Genomic DNA, 15,024 nt, shown 5'->3' on the forward strand with positions numbered 1-15,024 from the left:
CAGAGTTCCACTGTTGAGCGGTTCTCCTTACAGTCAGAAAGTTCTCCCTAGTGTTCAGGTGGAACCTCCCTTCCTGCCTTTTCAAGATGCAGGGCAGCCTTGGGCTCCCACGTGTCCCCTTCCCCCACTTCCGACACAGACGCAGGAGAGACTCAAGGGCAAACAAGACTGGGCCCCACCTGGATACAACGGGTTGCACCTGTAACTTGGGGGCATCCCAAGGCAAAGGCTCTCTTTCCCATTTGGGCTCCTCAAGGCGGCTCTCAACAGCAAAAAGCAATGCCATTTTAAAAACCCACAACATATAAATACTAAACTGAATTAGACACAGAATTGTTAAAAACCAATGGGTTAAACATGGATATATCTGGGTTGCTGTGAGTTTTCTGGGCTGCATGGCCATGTTCCAGAAATCATGCAGCCCAGAAAACTCAGAGCAACCAGTGATTCCAGCCATGAAAGCCTTTGACAACACATGGATTTCTCTTCTCTTCCCTCATCAAGGGGCTAAAAGTGGTTGACAAATTTAGGGAACTCAAGGAAAGAGGTTGTTTCTGAGTGAACCACAAACAAGGCTTATTGCCTTTGGATATTGAAGCATCCAAGAAATTATTCTGCATGTCGTTCATGCAATTTACAGCCCAAAATAACAAATTATAATAAAACTTTATTGATATTCCACACTATCTCCCCGGGGGGACTCAGGGAGGGTCCTTCAACCTCTGCCAGTCATCCAGATTTTGCTGCAGCCATGTTTCAATATCCGAAAAGACGTCCCATTGGGGAGGAAGAGGAGGGGGAAAGGCTTCCTTTCTGCTGCTCTGGAGACTAAGGGACAACGGAGCCAGGAGGTCAAACGCCAGGAAAAGGGGTTCCTCCTAAACACGAGGAAGGACTTCCTGAGGGTAAGAAGAGGAGCTGTTCAGCAGGGGAACTTTCTGCCTCAGAGTCTGGAAGGAGGGCTTGGGTTGTGTTTCCTTGCCCGGCAGAAGGGGGTGGGGCTGGGTGGCCCTTGGGGTCTCTCCCAACCCTCTGACTTCGGGGATTCCTCGTGTCTCAGTCCTAGACCATGGCTGCCACCTCCCCCTCCCCCTCCTCTTCCTCAAGGACTTGGGAGACGTATTTGTCTTGGGATTCAGCTCTCAGGTTCCTCCAACCCTCATGCCAGGTCTTTTTGTAGGGTTTATGGGAGTTGTAGTCCAAGAGAGCCTTTCCCTTCAGGGAGAGAGGGCAGGTTAGAAATAAAATAGTTATTCTCATTATTCCCTCCACGCTCTGGAGCAGGGACTCCCAAACTTTATACCTCTGGGATTTCTTGGACTTCAACACCCAGAAGCCTCAGCTGCCTTGACCCAAGATCAGGGATTCTGGGACATGGAGTCCCCAGGAGGTGGAAGGCCAGGGCTTGGGAAGGGAGGCTCCTGAGAAGGGACGAGGCTTCCACGGCTGAACAGCTGTTACCATCGAGAAATGCTTCCCAATGTTACAGCTCTTACCAACAGGAATGATTTCTAATGTCTAGGTGGAAGCTTCTTTCCCACAGTGCGAATCAATGGCTTTGTATTTCAGTCTCCAGAGAAGCAGGAAATACTTGCCCTTTTCTCCTCAGTGGGACATCCTTCCACATATTGGCTCTCCCGTCCCTCGGCCTGTCTTTCCCTCAAAGCTAAACATACCCATTCCACTCCCAAGCCCACCTCACCTTCCTGCACCTGCTGGTCCTCCTCCTCCTCCTCCGCTCCGGCCTGGAGCTTCTCCTGCAGGGGCTCCGCAACTCCCTCCCTGGGGCCTCTCTCCTCCTCTGCACGAAGGCCTTCTCTGCTCAGGGAAGCGTCCAGGTTATGGGTCTGGGCCATTTCCAAAAAGGGGAAAAGCAGTCAGAAAGGGGGAAGCAGCAACAACAGCAGTTCCGCAGATCAGGAGCTCCTAGGGCCAGCAGTGGAGCGCAATTCAGGCAGCAGAGTCAAGCTTGAAAAGTTACCCAGGACTTTATTCCAAAACTACTATACATAACTAGATAGGAAAATTAGCAGAACCTGGCTATGTAAGGAATTGCAGACATCTTGTCTCTCTCCATGCTCACAGGAGAAGAATGTGGGGGATTCAGGGACTTGCCATGTGCTGAGAAAAAGCAGGGTGTCCTTGTGATGTATCAGCCTAACAAGGAAGAGGAAAGGAGGGGAGAAAGGAAGGGAGGCCAATGGGCGGAGGAGGGGCTTTCTCCTGCCAGTTCACCCCCCTGCCTTGGCAAGCCCTTGGTGAGGACTACAGAATGAGATCAAGAAAGAAGAGAAAAGGCCCTTCTTAGCCTGCCCTGCAAGGGGTTGTGGGTCCCACGTTGCTGCTCCTGTGTTGGGGGACCAGAGGTTGCTTCCGGCTCTTATTATGAGAGAGAGTAATGATTAATGTTAGAGAGAATGTTCCGTAGGTCAGTTTCACACAGGAACAAGACACGTGACACACATCGGATCCAAAGCACCAACCGGGCAGGAAGGGAGGGAGGGAGGGAGGGAGGGAGGGAGGGAGGGAGGGAGGGAGGGAGGGAGGGGAGAAGGGAAGCCTCCCTCCCAGGGCAGCTGGCCTCCCTCAAGGGCAGTTTGGAAGGAAAGAGCGCATTGGAAACCAAAGCGTGTGACCAGCCTCATCCAAATGCCCTGAGGCTCCTTGACACACCCATCGACCTACCTACCTGCTTGTATGGATTTCTTCCTCAGTGGTATTGATGTTCTCACCCCTTTGGGTGCCACTGCCGTGGGGGGGGGGGGGAGGCATCTCCTCAGGGCCGGGCCTTCTTCCCTCAGGGGCGCCCTCCTCCCTCCCTCCCTCCCTCCCTCCCTCGGACCCCAAGGCCTCCCGGGAGGGGCTCTGAGGCGGGTCCCGAGCCCTGGGCACAGCGGAAGGCCTGGCGCCTCTCCCTCTCCAAGGCCTCCGGGGAGTGTGTGTGTGTCTAGACGGGTGTGCACACGTGTCTCTCCCTCTCCTCACCATCCTGGAACAAGGCCTTCTTACGACCCCCCCTCCCCCCTCCCCCTTCCGCCCGCGGAGCCCCCCCTCCCCTCTACCTGCCTGTCTCCAAGGGAACGGGGCGGGGCGCCTGGCCATGACGTCACCCCCGGAGCCCTACTTCCGCCCTGCGCTATCATGGCGGGCGGAGGCAGGCGCCCAAAGAGAGGCGGGGCTTGGCCTTAAAGGAGCAGGACCGCGGGAAGGAGAGGGAGGGAGACGCGGAAGGCTGTTCCTCCGGAAGAGAGCCCTCCCCTCTCCCGGCCTGGGGGTCCCTGCTGCTGGGGAGGAAGGCCAGGCCTGGCAGGGAACAACAGGGAGCGAGGGCTGGCCCTGCTCGTGGGTGCCATCTGCTCACCCACAGAAAACGGTATTTAATAATCTAGAGCTGATGTGGTCTATCCAATGCAATTTTCTGAAACAGCACTCCAAATGACACCAGGAACAGGCCTAAAAACAAAGACACTGAGAAAACTTTTTCCCGTTGGGCTGTGTTATTATCCATGGATTTTGTTAAAAAAAAAAAAAAAGAAGGGAAGGGGACTGAGGTTGAAAAAAGTGCAAAAAGCGGAGCGTGAGACCCAAGAAACTGTCCCTATAAGCTTTAATAATAATAATAACAATAATAACAACAATAACAACAACAACAGCAACTTTGGGGGACTAAACAGGGTCTTACAAAGGGCTGCTTTCCCATTACAAGTGATGTGTGGCAATGGGAGCTAATAATAATAATAATAATAATAATAATAATAATAATTGCAGCTTTGGCAAACTCTCCTCCCACTTGCTCCCTCATGTGTGTTGCTGGGTGAGTCTTCTCTGCCTTGGCCTGGGAAGCCGAGAGAGCATGGGTGAGGGCAACACGCTGGTGTCTCCTTCCTCCTTCCTTCCTTCCTTCCTTCCTTCCTTTCCTCTCTCTCCTCTCTCGCACTCCTCCAACAGCAGCACACACCCCCGACGCATGCACAGTTGCAGTTTTCCCCACATGTCTAACAGCCCACAGGTTGGGAACCACGGCTCTAGCTGCTGGATTGGACCTCCTCAAAAACGATATACATTTGTCCAGATCAAACTGGATTCCTGTCAGGTAGGATATTGGCAGATTCCACAAGGAGAGTATGAAATATAACACCTAAGACCCCTTCAAGGCCTCCCTCCTCAGTGGGTTTCTTGAGACAGGAAACGGGAGGAACAGAACTTGAATCCCCAAATGGGAAAAAGGCTGATATTTATTTATTTATTTACAGCATTTATACCCCGCCCTTCTCACCCGGGGGGACTTAGGGCGGCTTACAACAGTTGGCAACATTTAATGCCAAGAACATAATAATAAAACAAAAACAGTACATATAATCAATTAAAACTATAAAAATACATTATTAAAATACATTATAACAATTAAAACATATGTAAATTAGATCCATTTGTCTAAAAACCTCATGCTTCAGCCTTCAATCGGACCATGTCGACGTTATTGTATTACTCATTAAAAGCTTGTGCACATAGCCATGTTTTCACAGCCTTTCTGAAACCCAGAAGAGTTGGGGCTTGTTGAATATTTGTGGGGAGGGTGTTCCACAGCCGGGAAGCCGCCACCGAGAAAGCCCTATCCCTTGTTCCCACCAGCCGCGCCTGCAAGGCAGGTGGGACCGAGAGCAGGGCCTCTCCAGATGATCTTAGGGATCTAGTTGGCTCATATGAGGAGATACGTTCGGATAAGTAAATTGGGCCAGAACCGTTTAGGGTTTTATAGGTCAAAACCAGCACTTTGAATTGGGCTCGGTAGCATATCGTCAGCCAGTGGAGCTGGCTTAGCTCCCTGTATGCCGCCCCAGTTATTAATTCAGACGTGCTGCTCATCCATGGGTTCCTCTGAGCTCCCTCCTTCCCTCTTCCGGGGGGAACAGATCCAAGCCACAAATCCCTGCCATTCCTTAGGCCAATAGAGCCAGAGAGGGGTCCCTGGTCCACACTCCAATTGAGGCTTTAACACGGGAAGCAAGCAAAATTCTGGGAAATGTAGTTCAGGGTGGGGGCCTTTTGAATTCTCTGCCACAGGTGTCCTTGCCTTCACAAACTACATTTCCCAGAATTCTCCTGACTGCCTTGTGCCACCTGCTCCTCCCCCCTAAAAGTTGTGGTGGAGAAAACCCCCGTGTTCATTCTCTAAAGGGATTTCGAGATAAAAAAGGATCGTTGGGAGTTGAATCAATGCTGAGAGGCAAGCCAAATTGAGAGGCAGTTACCCCGAAGCTGACCGAGTAGGTTTCCTATTGTTATTGTTATTTCAGAGGAGGAATGGGCAGCTGTTGGGGTGGTTTGAGTGTACAGAAGGGGGTTGGACTGGATGTCCTCTGGCGTCTTTCAGAAATATTACAAATTAATTGGGGTTTTTTTTATCACAAAAGTGTGAATCAAACACTGAAAGAGTGAGCAAGCCGAAGCCTGTTGGAGATAGTTTGCCTCAGTGGGGGAACTCCTCAGTCAGTGAGTGTGAGGAGGCTTCTCTGTGAGGAAGGCCTGATACGAGGGGGCCTGGAGTGAGAGAGGCCTCGTGTGTCAAGCTCCAGCGTGTGAAGGCTGCAGCATGTAAAGCTACTAAGTATTTGTTTGTGTTATGGAAACCTTGTTCTTGTAAATAGTGCAACCATAGTATTTGACTACAAAGAGAAGCCTCCTATGGAAGAGATAACATTGGTCGGTGTGTTTTTGTTCTTTTCGTCACCTTGGGCTACTGGGGCTGGGTCACGATGCTGTAGGGAAATAGTACTGTTACATTTATGTTGGTTCCCTAAAAATTCCCTAAAAATCAGGGGATGTGAAAATCTTTATGGAACTTGGGGGGGATGATGCCTTGTTTATGTGGTATCATTGAAAATATAAGTTCAAGAAGATTGCTTTTGTAGGTTTTTTAAAAAATGTTGTTCCTAATTTTTTTAATTTCCCAAAATCAGTGAATAAGTGAAACATTCTGAAATTTGTGTGTGTGTGTGGGGGGGGGGGGGGGAGGGCTAACAGTAGTAAATATGTTCTACCATTGTAGCAAGTTTCATCCCGATAGCTCTAAAAATGCCCCCCTCGATGGATTGTCACCTTGCCGTGGTGAGGGGGCTTGCGTGTTCCGATGAACCTGTGGGGACAACCACTGGAGTGATGCACTCCCAGGAGTGGCCGCAGGGGAGGTTCCAGACCAAGCACAATCCGAAGACCCAAAGACCTCAACGGCGGAGCAGGCGGAGGATAACATGGTACATGTTACAACAGCTGTGAAGACGGAAGAAGGCTGCAACAGACTGAGAAGCCACTGTCGTTGTGTTAACCACACCACTGCTGGAACCTCACTCTGTGAAGACTGTGTGTTGACCGGCCATGCACCGACCTCCACACTTTAAAAAAAATCACGCACAGGCGTCTTCCAACAAAAATAAAAACAAACCTACAAAAGTCCCATGGCGATCAGCGAGTGGCGACGGGGGCAGGACTGTGAAATCTGGAAGCCCCTAGTCACAGACTGGCACATGGGCGGTGGATATGGACTCAGTCGTTCTACCTCAAGGACTGAGGCAGTTGAGTAGTCCGGCAGCTGTATCCATGACTGAGCAGCCCTTTTTAGGATCCGCTCTGCTCACCCCACACGGGGAAGGGGCTAGAAAAGGTGCCCTAAACATAGTCTGCCTCTCCTACCCTGACTGGACTGCCGCGTCCAGAGGGGTCACCACTCTGCGGCCAAAAAAGAGAAATTAACTTTGGAACATGGAACGTACGGACATTGTTAGATAACACTGACAGCGAACGCCCTGAACGCAGGACTGCTCTCATTGCAAGGGAGCTGGGACGCTTTAAGATCGACATAGCAGCCCTTCAGGAGACCCGGAGAGCAGGAGAGGGACAGCTGAAGGAAGAAAAGGAAGGTTACACCTTCTTCTGGAAGGGACTGCCTGAAGAAGAGCGAAGAATACACGGAGTTGGCTTTGCGATCAGAAACGACCTGGTGAGGCACCTGACTGAAGCACCCACTGGCATCAACGGACGACTTTCAACCCTCCGAATTAACCTTGCCAAAAACCAACAGGCAACCATCATATGCGCCTATGCACCAACTCTAGATGCTGACGAAGACATCAAGGAAAATTTTTACTGTCAGCTGGACACCATCCTATCGGAGATACCTAAGGAGGACAAAATCATCCTCCTGGGGGACTTTAATGCAAGAGTCGGAAGGGACTCTGACCTGTGGCCAGGGATCATAGGAAAAGACGGGGTTGGAAACAGCAACTCGAATGGCATCTTGCTTCTCACCAAATGCGGAGAGCACAACCTTGTCATCACCAATACGCTCTTCCGCCAGAAAAACAAGCTCAAGACATCATGGAAGCACCCTCGGTCAAAGCATTGGCACCTCCTGGACTATGTTATCACACGTGCCAGAGACCGCCGCGATGTGCTTCTCACAAGAGCCATGACAGGTGCTGATGACTGCTGGACAGACCACAGGCTAATCCGATCCACGATGGCTATCAAGATCGTCCCCAAACACAGACTCCAAGGAAGAAAAACAAGGCGCAAAATGAACACCCAAGCCCTTCAGGAGCCCTCCAAACGAGCTCTTCTCCAAACAACACTCAAAGATCATCTACCCACAGAACACCCCGAAAATGTTGAGGAACATTGGAACAAACTGAAGACCTCCATCATCACAGCCTGCGAAGAAAGCATTGGATACCTAACTAAGAAACATCAAGACTGGTTTGATGATAACGACAAAGAGATCCAACAGCTGATTGATAACAAAAGGAAAGCCTTCCAAACATGGCAGAGAGACACCAACTGTGCTGCCAAGAAAAAGATCTATGCCAGTGCAAAAGCTGAGGTCCAAAGAAGGACCAGAGAACTCAAGAACATCTGGTGGACAAAGAAGGCTGAAGAAATCCAACACCTTGCAGATACCCATGACGCTCAGGGATTTTTCAAAGCCACAAAGATCATTTACGGACCAAGAAACCATGGCATACAGCCCCTACGCTCATCAGATGGAACCAAAATTCTGAAGGACAAAACATCAATTGCACTACGTTGGAAAGAGCACTACCAGAACCTGCTGAATCGCAGCTCCAATGTGGCCGAAGAGACCCTCTCACAAATCCCGCTTGCAGCACTGCCTAGTTTGGAAGAAGTCAGCAATGCCATCAGCCAACAAAAAAACAACAAAGCCAGCGGACCTGATGGGATTCCTGCTGAAATCTTCAAAGAGGGTGGACCTGAGCTGATACAACAACTCCACCAGCTCATTAAAAAGGTGTGGATGACCGAGAAAATCCCAGCTGACTTCAAGGATGCCACCATCATCACCCTTTTCAAGAAAGGGGACAGAACAGACTGCGGGAACTATCGTGGTATCTGCCTTCTAACCTCGGCCGGGAAAATCCTTGCAAGAATCCTTGCAAACCGCCTTCTCCCTGTCTCAGAAGACACCCTCCCAGAATCCCAGAATGGCTTCCGTCCCTCCAGAGGAACAGTGGACATGATCTTCACTGCTCGACAGCTCCAAGAAAAATGCAGGGAACAAAACCAACCTCTGTACATGGCATTCATTGACCTTGCAAAGGCATTCGACACAGTGAAACGCAGCGCTCTCTGGACCATCCTCCAAAAAATCGGGTGCCCTGACAAATTTGTGAACATCCTGCGGCTCCTCCATGATGACATGATGGCAACAGTCTTGGACAGCAACGGCTCCCAAAGTGACCCATTTAAGGTGGAATCAGGTGTCAAGCAGGGATGTGTTATTGCCCCCACCTTATTTTCCATCTTCATCGCTATGATACTTCACCTTGTTGATGGGAAGCTTCCCACCGGAGTGGAAATCATCTATCGGACAGATGGCAAGCTATTTACCCTCAGCAGACTGAGAGCCAAAACCAAGGTCACTACAAAATCTGTTATAGAACTCCAATATGCTGATGACAACGTAGTCTGTGCGCATTCAGAAGAAGACCTACAAGCCACTCTAAACACCTTCGCAGAAGCATACGAGAAGCTCGGCCTCTCACTGAACATCGAGAAAACCAAAGTGCTCTTCCAACAGGCTCCAGCTAATCCCTCTGCAAAGCCAGGAATACAGCTTAACGGTGTAACATTAGAAAACGTTGACCATTTCCACTACCTTGGTAGCCACCTCTCCACAAAAGTCAACATCGACACTGAAATACAACACCGCCTGAGCTCTGCGAGTGCAGCATTTTTCCGTATGAAGCAGAGAGTGTTTGATGACCGGGACATCCGTAGAGAGACCAAGGTGCTTGTTTATAAAGCCATTGTCCTCCCAACCCTGCTCTATGCCTGCGAAACGTGGACTGTGTACAGACGTCACACCAAACTCCTGGAGCGTTTCCATCAGCGTTGCCTCAGGAAAATCCTGCAAATCTCTTGGGAAGACAGGCGGACAAATGTCAGCGTGCTTGAGGAAGCAAAGACCACCAGCATTGAAGCGATGCTCCTACGCCATCAACTCCGCTGGACTGGCCACGTTGTCCGAATGCCCAATCACCGTCTCCCAAAGCAGCTCCTCTACTCCGAACTCAAGAATGGGAAACGGAATGTTGGTGGGCAGGAAAAGAGATTTAAAGATGGGCTCAAAGCCAACCTTAAAAACTGTGGCATAGACACTGAGAACTGGGAAGCCCTGGCCCTTGAGCGCTCCAATTGGAGGTCAGCTGTGACCAGCAGTGCTGCGGAGTTCGAAGAGGCACGAACGGAGGGCTTAAGGGAGAAACGTGCCAAGAGGAAGGAGCGTCAAGCTAACCCCGACTGGGACCGCCTTCCACCTGGAAACCAATGTCCTCACTGCGGGAGAATATGCGGGTCAAGAATCAGTCTCTTCAGTCGCCTAAGAACACACGCCCAAGATACCAAGGTTGGAAGACTATCGTCCTCGAACGACGAGGGATCGCCTAAGTAAGTAAGTCTAAAAATGAGGAAGAAAGGAGCCCTGGAAGCTCCCTCCCTTGCGCAATTACATAATGAAAAAGGTAATGAAAATGTACTTTGCCAGGATGCAGCCCTGCTTGTAGCACCAATTCTAGAAGTTAGCTGGCCTTCCTCAGAGCATCTAATTTGGCAAACAGTCTTGATGTATGGTTGTCTAATCAGAAACAATAAATATTCAAATACATCAACTTGAACTTCCGGTTTAGGAATAGCGGCAGACGAAATGAAGAATGGCTCTGTCTGTAGTCAGTAGCAAGATTAGTGCCTCCAATGGGCTCAAAATAAGGGCAGGAGTTCACCTGGCTGCACTGAACTAAGCCAAGGAGAAGTGCAGACCTTTGCAAACTTTGCAATGGCGGTGTTGATAGGGGAAGCCGTGATCTTATGTGAGTTCCCTGGAGGATTGTATCTCCCGAGATGGATCGCCATTATTTATTTATTTAATTTATTTACAGCATTTATACTCTGCCCTTCTCACCCCGAAGGGGACTCAGGGCGGATCACATTACACATATAGGCAAACATTCAATGCCTTTAACATAGAACAAAGACAAGACAAACACAGGCTCCGAGCGGGCCTCGAACTCATGACCTCCTGGTCAGAGTGATACATTGCAGCTGCTCTCCAGCCTGCGCCACAGCCCGGGCCCATTGAGGGGAAGAAAGAAGTCAGGAAGTGCACACACATAATCCCTGCAGCTGTTTTCAGCGATACTGCCGACCCCGACTGACTTTCCCAACTGGACTACCTTCCCTCAAGAGCCCCTTGGAATCAAAGACTATTCAAAGAAGGAAATGAAACAAAAAAAATCATATATGGTTGAAGGCTTTCATGGCCGGAATCACTGGGTGGCTGTGAGTCTTTCGGGCTGTATGGCCATGTTCCAGAAGCTTTCTCTTCTGACAATCAGGGACAGCTAACACCTCCGAACAAAGTATTTTCCCAGACTGGGAGAAACCAGGCATTGAGGCTAAAGGGCCATCAAATGCTAATCAAATTACAACATCCACACCTGCCTCCAACAGACAAGAGTTCTTTCTCCCACCCTGGACCTCCCAGATATATAAACCTCACTAGCCTAGTTTCCAACATACCTCACACCTCTCAGGATGCCTGCCATAAATGTGGGCAAAACGGCAGGAGAGAAAGCTTCTGGAACATGGCCAGACAGGCCGATAGACTCACAGCAACTAAAAAAAATAATAATGACTCTCTACCAGAAAGTATTTGATTATAATGATTTACACTGTTAAGCTATCGCATCAGAACAGGAATATCTAACTGATACAGAGAAACAGGCTTAGCACAGCAGGGTAAACCGCTGTGTGCTGGAGAAAAAACATGCTGATCGAAAGGTCGGGAGTTTGAGCCCAGGTTGGGGTGAGCACCCATTGTTAGCCCCAGCTCACCCGTCCACCTAGCAGGTTGAATGCCAAAATGTGAGTAGATAAATAGGTACCGCTTTCAGTGGAGAGGTAATAAAAGCGCCCTTAAGGACATCGATCGGGAGGAAGCTCCTCGACATGGAAGATGGAGCAACAGAAACCCCCCCTCCCCATGACCAGCGTCGAGCACAGCCTCTAAGATGCCGGAAATAAGATGGGAAAAAACTGTCTTTACCTCTGTCTGTGTTGTCTGTCCTTGTTGATTGTATAATCAGGCACTGAGTGTTTGCCATGTGTGTGTGTTCTGTAAAGCTGCTTTGAGTCCCCTTCAGGGCGAGAAGGGCGAGGTATAAATGCTGAAAAGAAAAGACAAGCAATTAAACTAAGATCAAATACAAGAAGATGATTCAGAAAGACAGGATTATTAGGTTTGAAAATAATGGACAATAATATAAAAGATAGATCAACTTTTGAGGGTTTCTTTTTAGTAGGATTCTGGATGAATGGATTTTAGTAGGATTCTGGATGAATGGATTTTAATCTTGGACATACTTAAAATTTTATATAATGTGATTTTATTTTGTAATGGTATCTGTTTTATATGAACTGTTGTTTTGTAGATCGTTTTATATGAACTGTTGTTTTTACATTGTTTTTAGGCATTGAATTTTTGCCTATTTACTGTAAGCCGCTTTGAGTCCCCTCGGAGAGAAAGGCGGGGTAAAAGTGATGTAAATAAATAAATAAATAAATAAATAAGTAGTTTAAGCAATGGATGTCAGGATAACAGAGATTAAAAACTGGGAGTAATGCAGCAAACAGTAGAGTATTTGAGAAAGTACTAAGCAGTGATCCAAGGCTGATTTATCCTTACAGAATCCAGTTTGCTCAGGGCTGATTATTTTGTTCCAGTCCAGCCAGGTTTGCAACTTTATTAATAGGAATTTTGCACAAAGCTTTCAAATTACCAATAGAAGGCTAACTGGCCGGTAATTGGAAGAATCGGGAGGGTCACCCTTTTTGTAGATTGGAACTATAATGGCAAATTGCCAACTGTTTCGTAGGATGCCCATGTTGTTAATGATGGTGAAGACTGCCGCCAAAGGGGGGGGGGGGAATCCGATTTCAAAATCTCTGGGATAATTAAATCTGATCCATCCGCTTTTCTATTTTTAGACCAACGACCAGGTCTGCAACTTCCCTACTGAAACAGGGGGCCAGTCGGTCAATTCAGGAGAATTTATCACTGAGCTCTGGGTTTCTAACTCATCGGCCCGAAAGAGGTTGGGAAAATGACTAGATCAATTTAATGGAGAGATGGATGGGATAAATGTTGGACTTGAATTGCTCAGTCCATTGACCAAGAACCAAAACTGCTTACAGCTGTGTTGTTGTTGTTGTTATACCCCGCTGTATCTTCCCAAAGGGAACTCAAAGTGTCTTGAAATAAAAGCATTAGTATATAATTTAAAATATACAAATATATAAAACATAATTAAACAGAAACAGCACTAAAAAATTCAGTTAATATCCATCAAAAACATTCAAAATTAAAAACCACAGCAGCCCCTGACTTGATCTTCACAACCTTCACCTTCAAAAGCCTGCCTGGATGAAGAAGTTTCATCCTGCCGTCAGAAGGACAACAGAGAGGGGGCCATTCTGACTTCCCAGGGGAAGGAGTTCCAGAGTTGAGGGGCATTTTCCACCAAGAAGGAAGGCGCTCTCTCTTGTTCCCACCAATTAAGCTTGAGATGGAGGAGGGACCGAGAGAAGGAAGGAAGGGCCTCTCCTGAAGGGATCTCAGGGCCTGGGCAGGTTCATGCAAGGGGATGCGGTCAGCAAACAGCCTGGTAGCCAATGGAGCTGCTGCAAGGGGGGGGGGAGTACGCTCCCTGCATCCAGCCCTGGTTAGCAACCTGATTCACCTTTTTGAACCAACTGAAGTTTCAGAGCATTCTTTTTGCTGTTGTATTTTATGCTGAATTTTGCGCTTGGTCCCCATGTGGAGCCGCCCCGGTCCCTCCAGGGAGATGGGGCGGGATATAAGAATAAAGATTATTATTATTCAGAGGGCCTGCCCCATGTAGAGCGCATTACAGTCATCCAAGCGGGATGTAACTAAGGCATGGACCACCGTGGCCAGATCTGGCTTCCCAAGGAACCGGCGCAGTTGGCGCGTAAGCTTGAATTGTGCAAAGAATGCTCTCCTGGCACACCGCTGACACCGGGGCCTCCAGGTTCAAGTCAAGAGGCAGGACAGGACATCTAGCTCTTCAAGTGGATCCCTGTGTCCTAAGGCTGGCGATGGAGCCGAAGAGGCCGGAGGGGAGGACGCAGCACAGAAGAGGGAAAAGAACGGCAGAGGGAGATCCGGCTCTTCAAAGGGATCCCAGTCTCTCCGGGCAGATCAGGGATCCGAGAAGGCAGCGGAGGGAACGCAGCACAGAAGTTAAGGCCTTTTGGGAATTTGTTGTAAATGCTGAACCAGCTCATGGAGAGTGACCTTTGTCCATTGCTTACTGAAGGATATGTCTTAATTGTGTTCATTACTTCTGACTCCTACTAGATGAAGGCGGGTTATAAAAATAAAGTAATTATTATTATTATTATTTATTACTGGAGTCACGACAGAAATGTGTCCCAATTATGTTATTCTGTATATCTAAATTCCTCACCTGTTACTTGGAGTGGTTTTAGAAGTATATCCCGATGTATGTGACTGTGTATTATTTGAATGGTATTTGTTCTATTTCTCAGCACTGAACGTTTGGCGATCTTTTGTTGCTCACCCACTGCCAATCAATCAATCAATCAATGAGTATAAATAAATATAAACAAGTCCAAGGGGAAGGGAGGGGGGCTGCGGGGGTGCCTGCCTGCCTGCCTGCCTGGGGCCCTTCCTCTCTGCCACAGAATTGGGATTAACAGCGCAGGGCACCCTGGGGTCTGCTCTGGACTGGGCGCCCTGAGTCTCCCCGCCACAGGAGCCATCCTCAGGGAAGGCGTGAGAGGAGGAAGGCGCATGCGCAGGGGCGCAGGCAACGGGCCGGAGGGCAGAGCAGGCCGCAGCCTCCCCGGGACAGACAGACAGACAGACCAAGACCGGACAAGGGGGGGGAGGGGCGGGGGAGGGGAGCGAGGGGACATAGCCCCCCCCCACACTCACTCGGGGACCCCCCCCCCCAACCAACGCACACTCACCCCCTTCCTCTCCTCCTCCGCCTCCTTCCTCTCCCGCTCTCTCTCCGAAAGGCCTCCTCTGTCCCTCCTCCTCCGGAAGTGACCTCTCGTCCTGAGCCCCTCTAGGAAGAGGCCTCCCTTCCTCGCTGGACTTCCGCCCGGACCTAACATGGCAGCCGCGGGCAGGATGCCCATAGAGGGGCGGGGCTTCGCGGCCGTTGAACGGAGCCCGACACAGACAGAGAGAGACGCTCCTCCTTTCTTTTCTTCCCAACGCCCAGAATCCACCAATGGGAATTCGCCTTTCTCCTTGACGTCATCAGTCTCCGGGCAGAATCTCCCCCTTCTGCCATTAACGGCCATTCCCGGGACCCGCCCATGGGGATCGGCCTCCGCTCCAGGAAGCGCCAGGCTGAAGCGGGGACGGGAGGAAGGAGCGGGACGCGCCTCTGGTTTGGCGGG

General features: G+C 49.5%; 1 protein-coding gene across 1 annotated transcript in view; it reads right to left on the minus strand.

Moving 5' to 3' along the window:
* LOC103277535 (zinc finger protein 91-like) overlaps positions 1-15,024 on the minus strand; it is a 52,782-nt gene that overhangs the window by 9,215 nt on the left and 28,543 nt on the right. The window lies entirely within an intron of this gene.

Source organism: Anolis carolinensis, chromosome 2, assembly GCF_035594765.1.
Source record: "Anolis carolinensis isolate JA03-04 chromosome 2, rAnoCar3.1.pri, whole genome shotgun sequence".
Taxonomy (NCBI): Eukaryota; Metazoa; Chordata; class Lepidosauria; order Squamata; family Dactyloidae; genus Anolis; species Anolis carolinensis.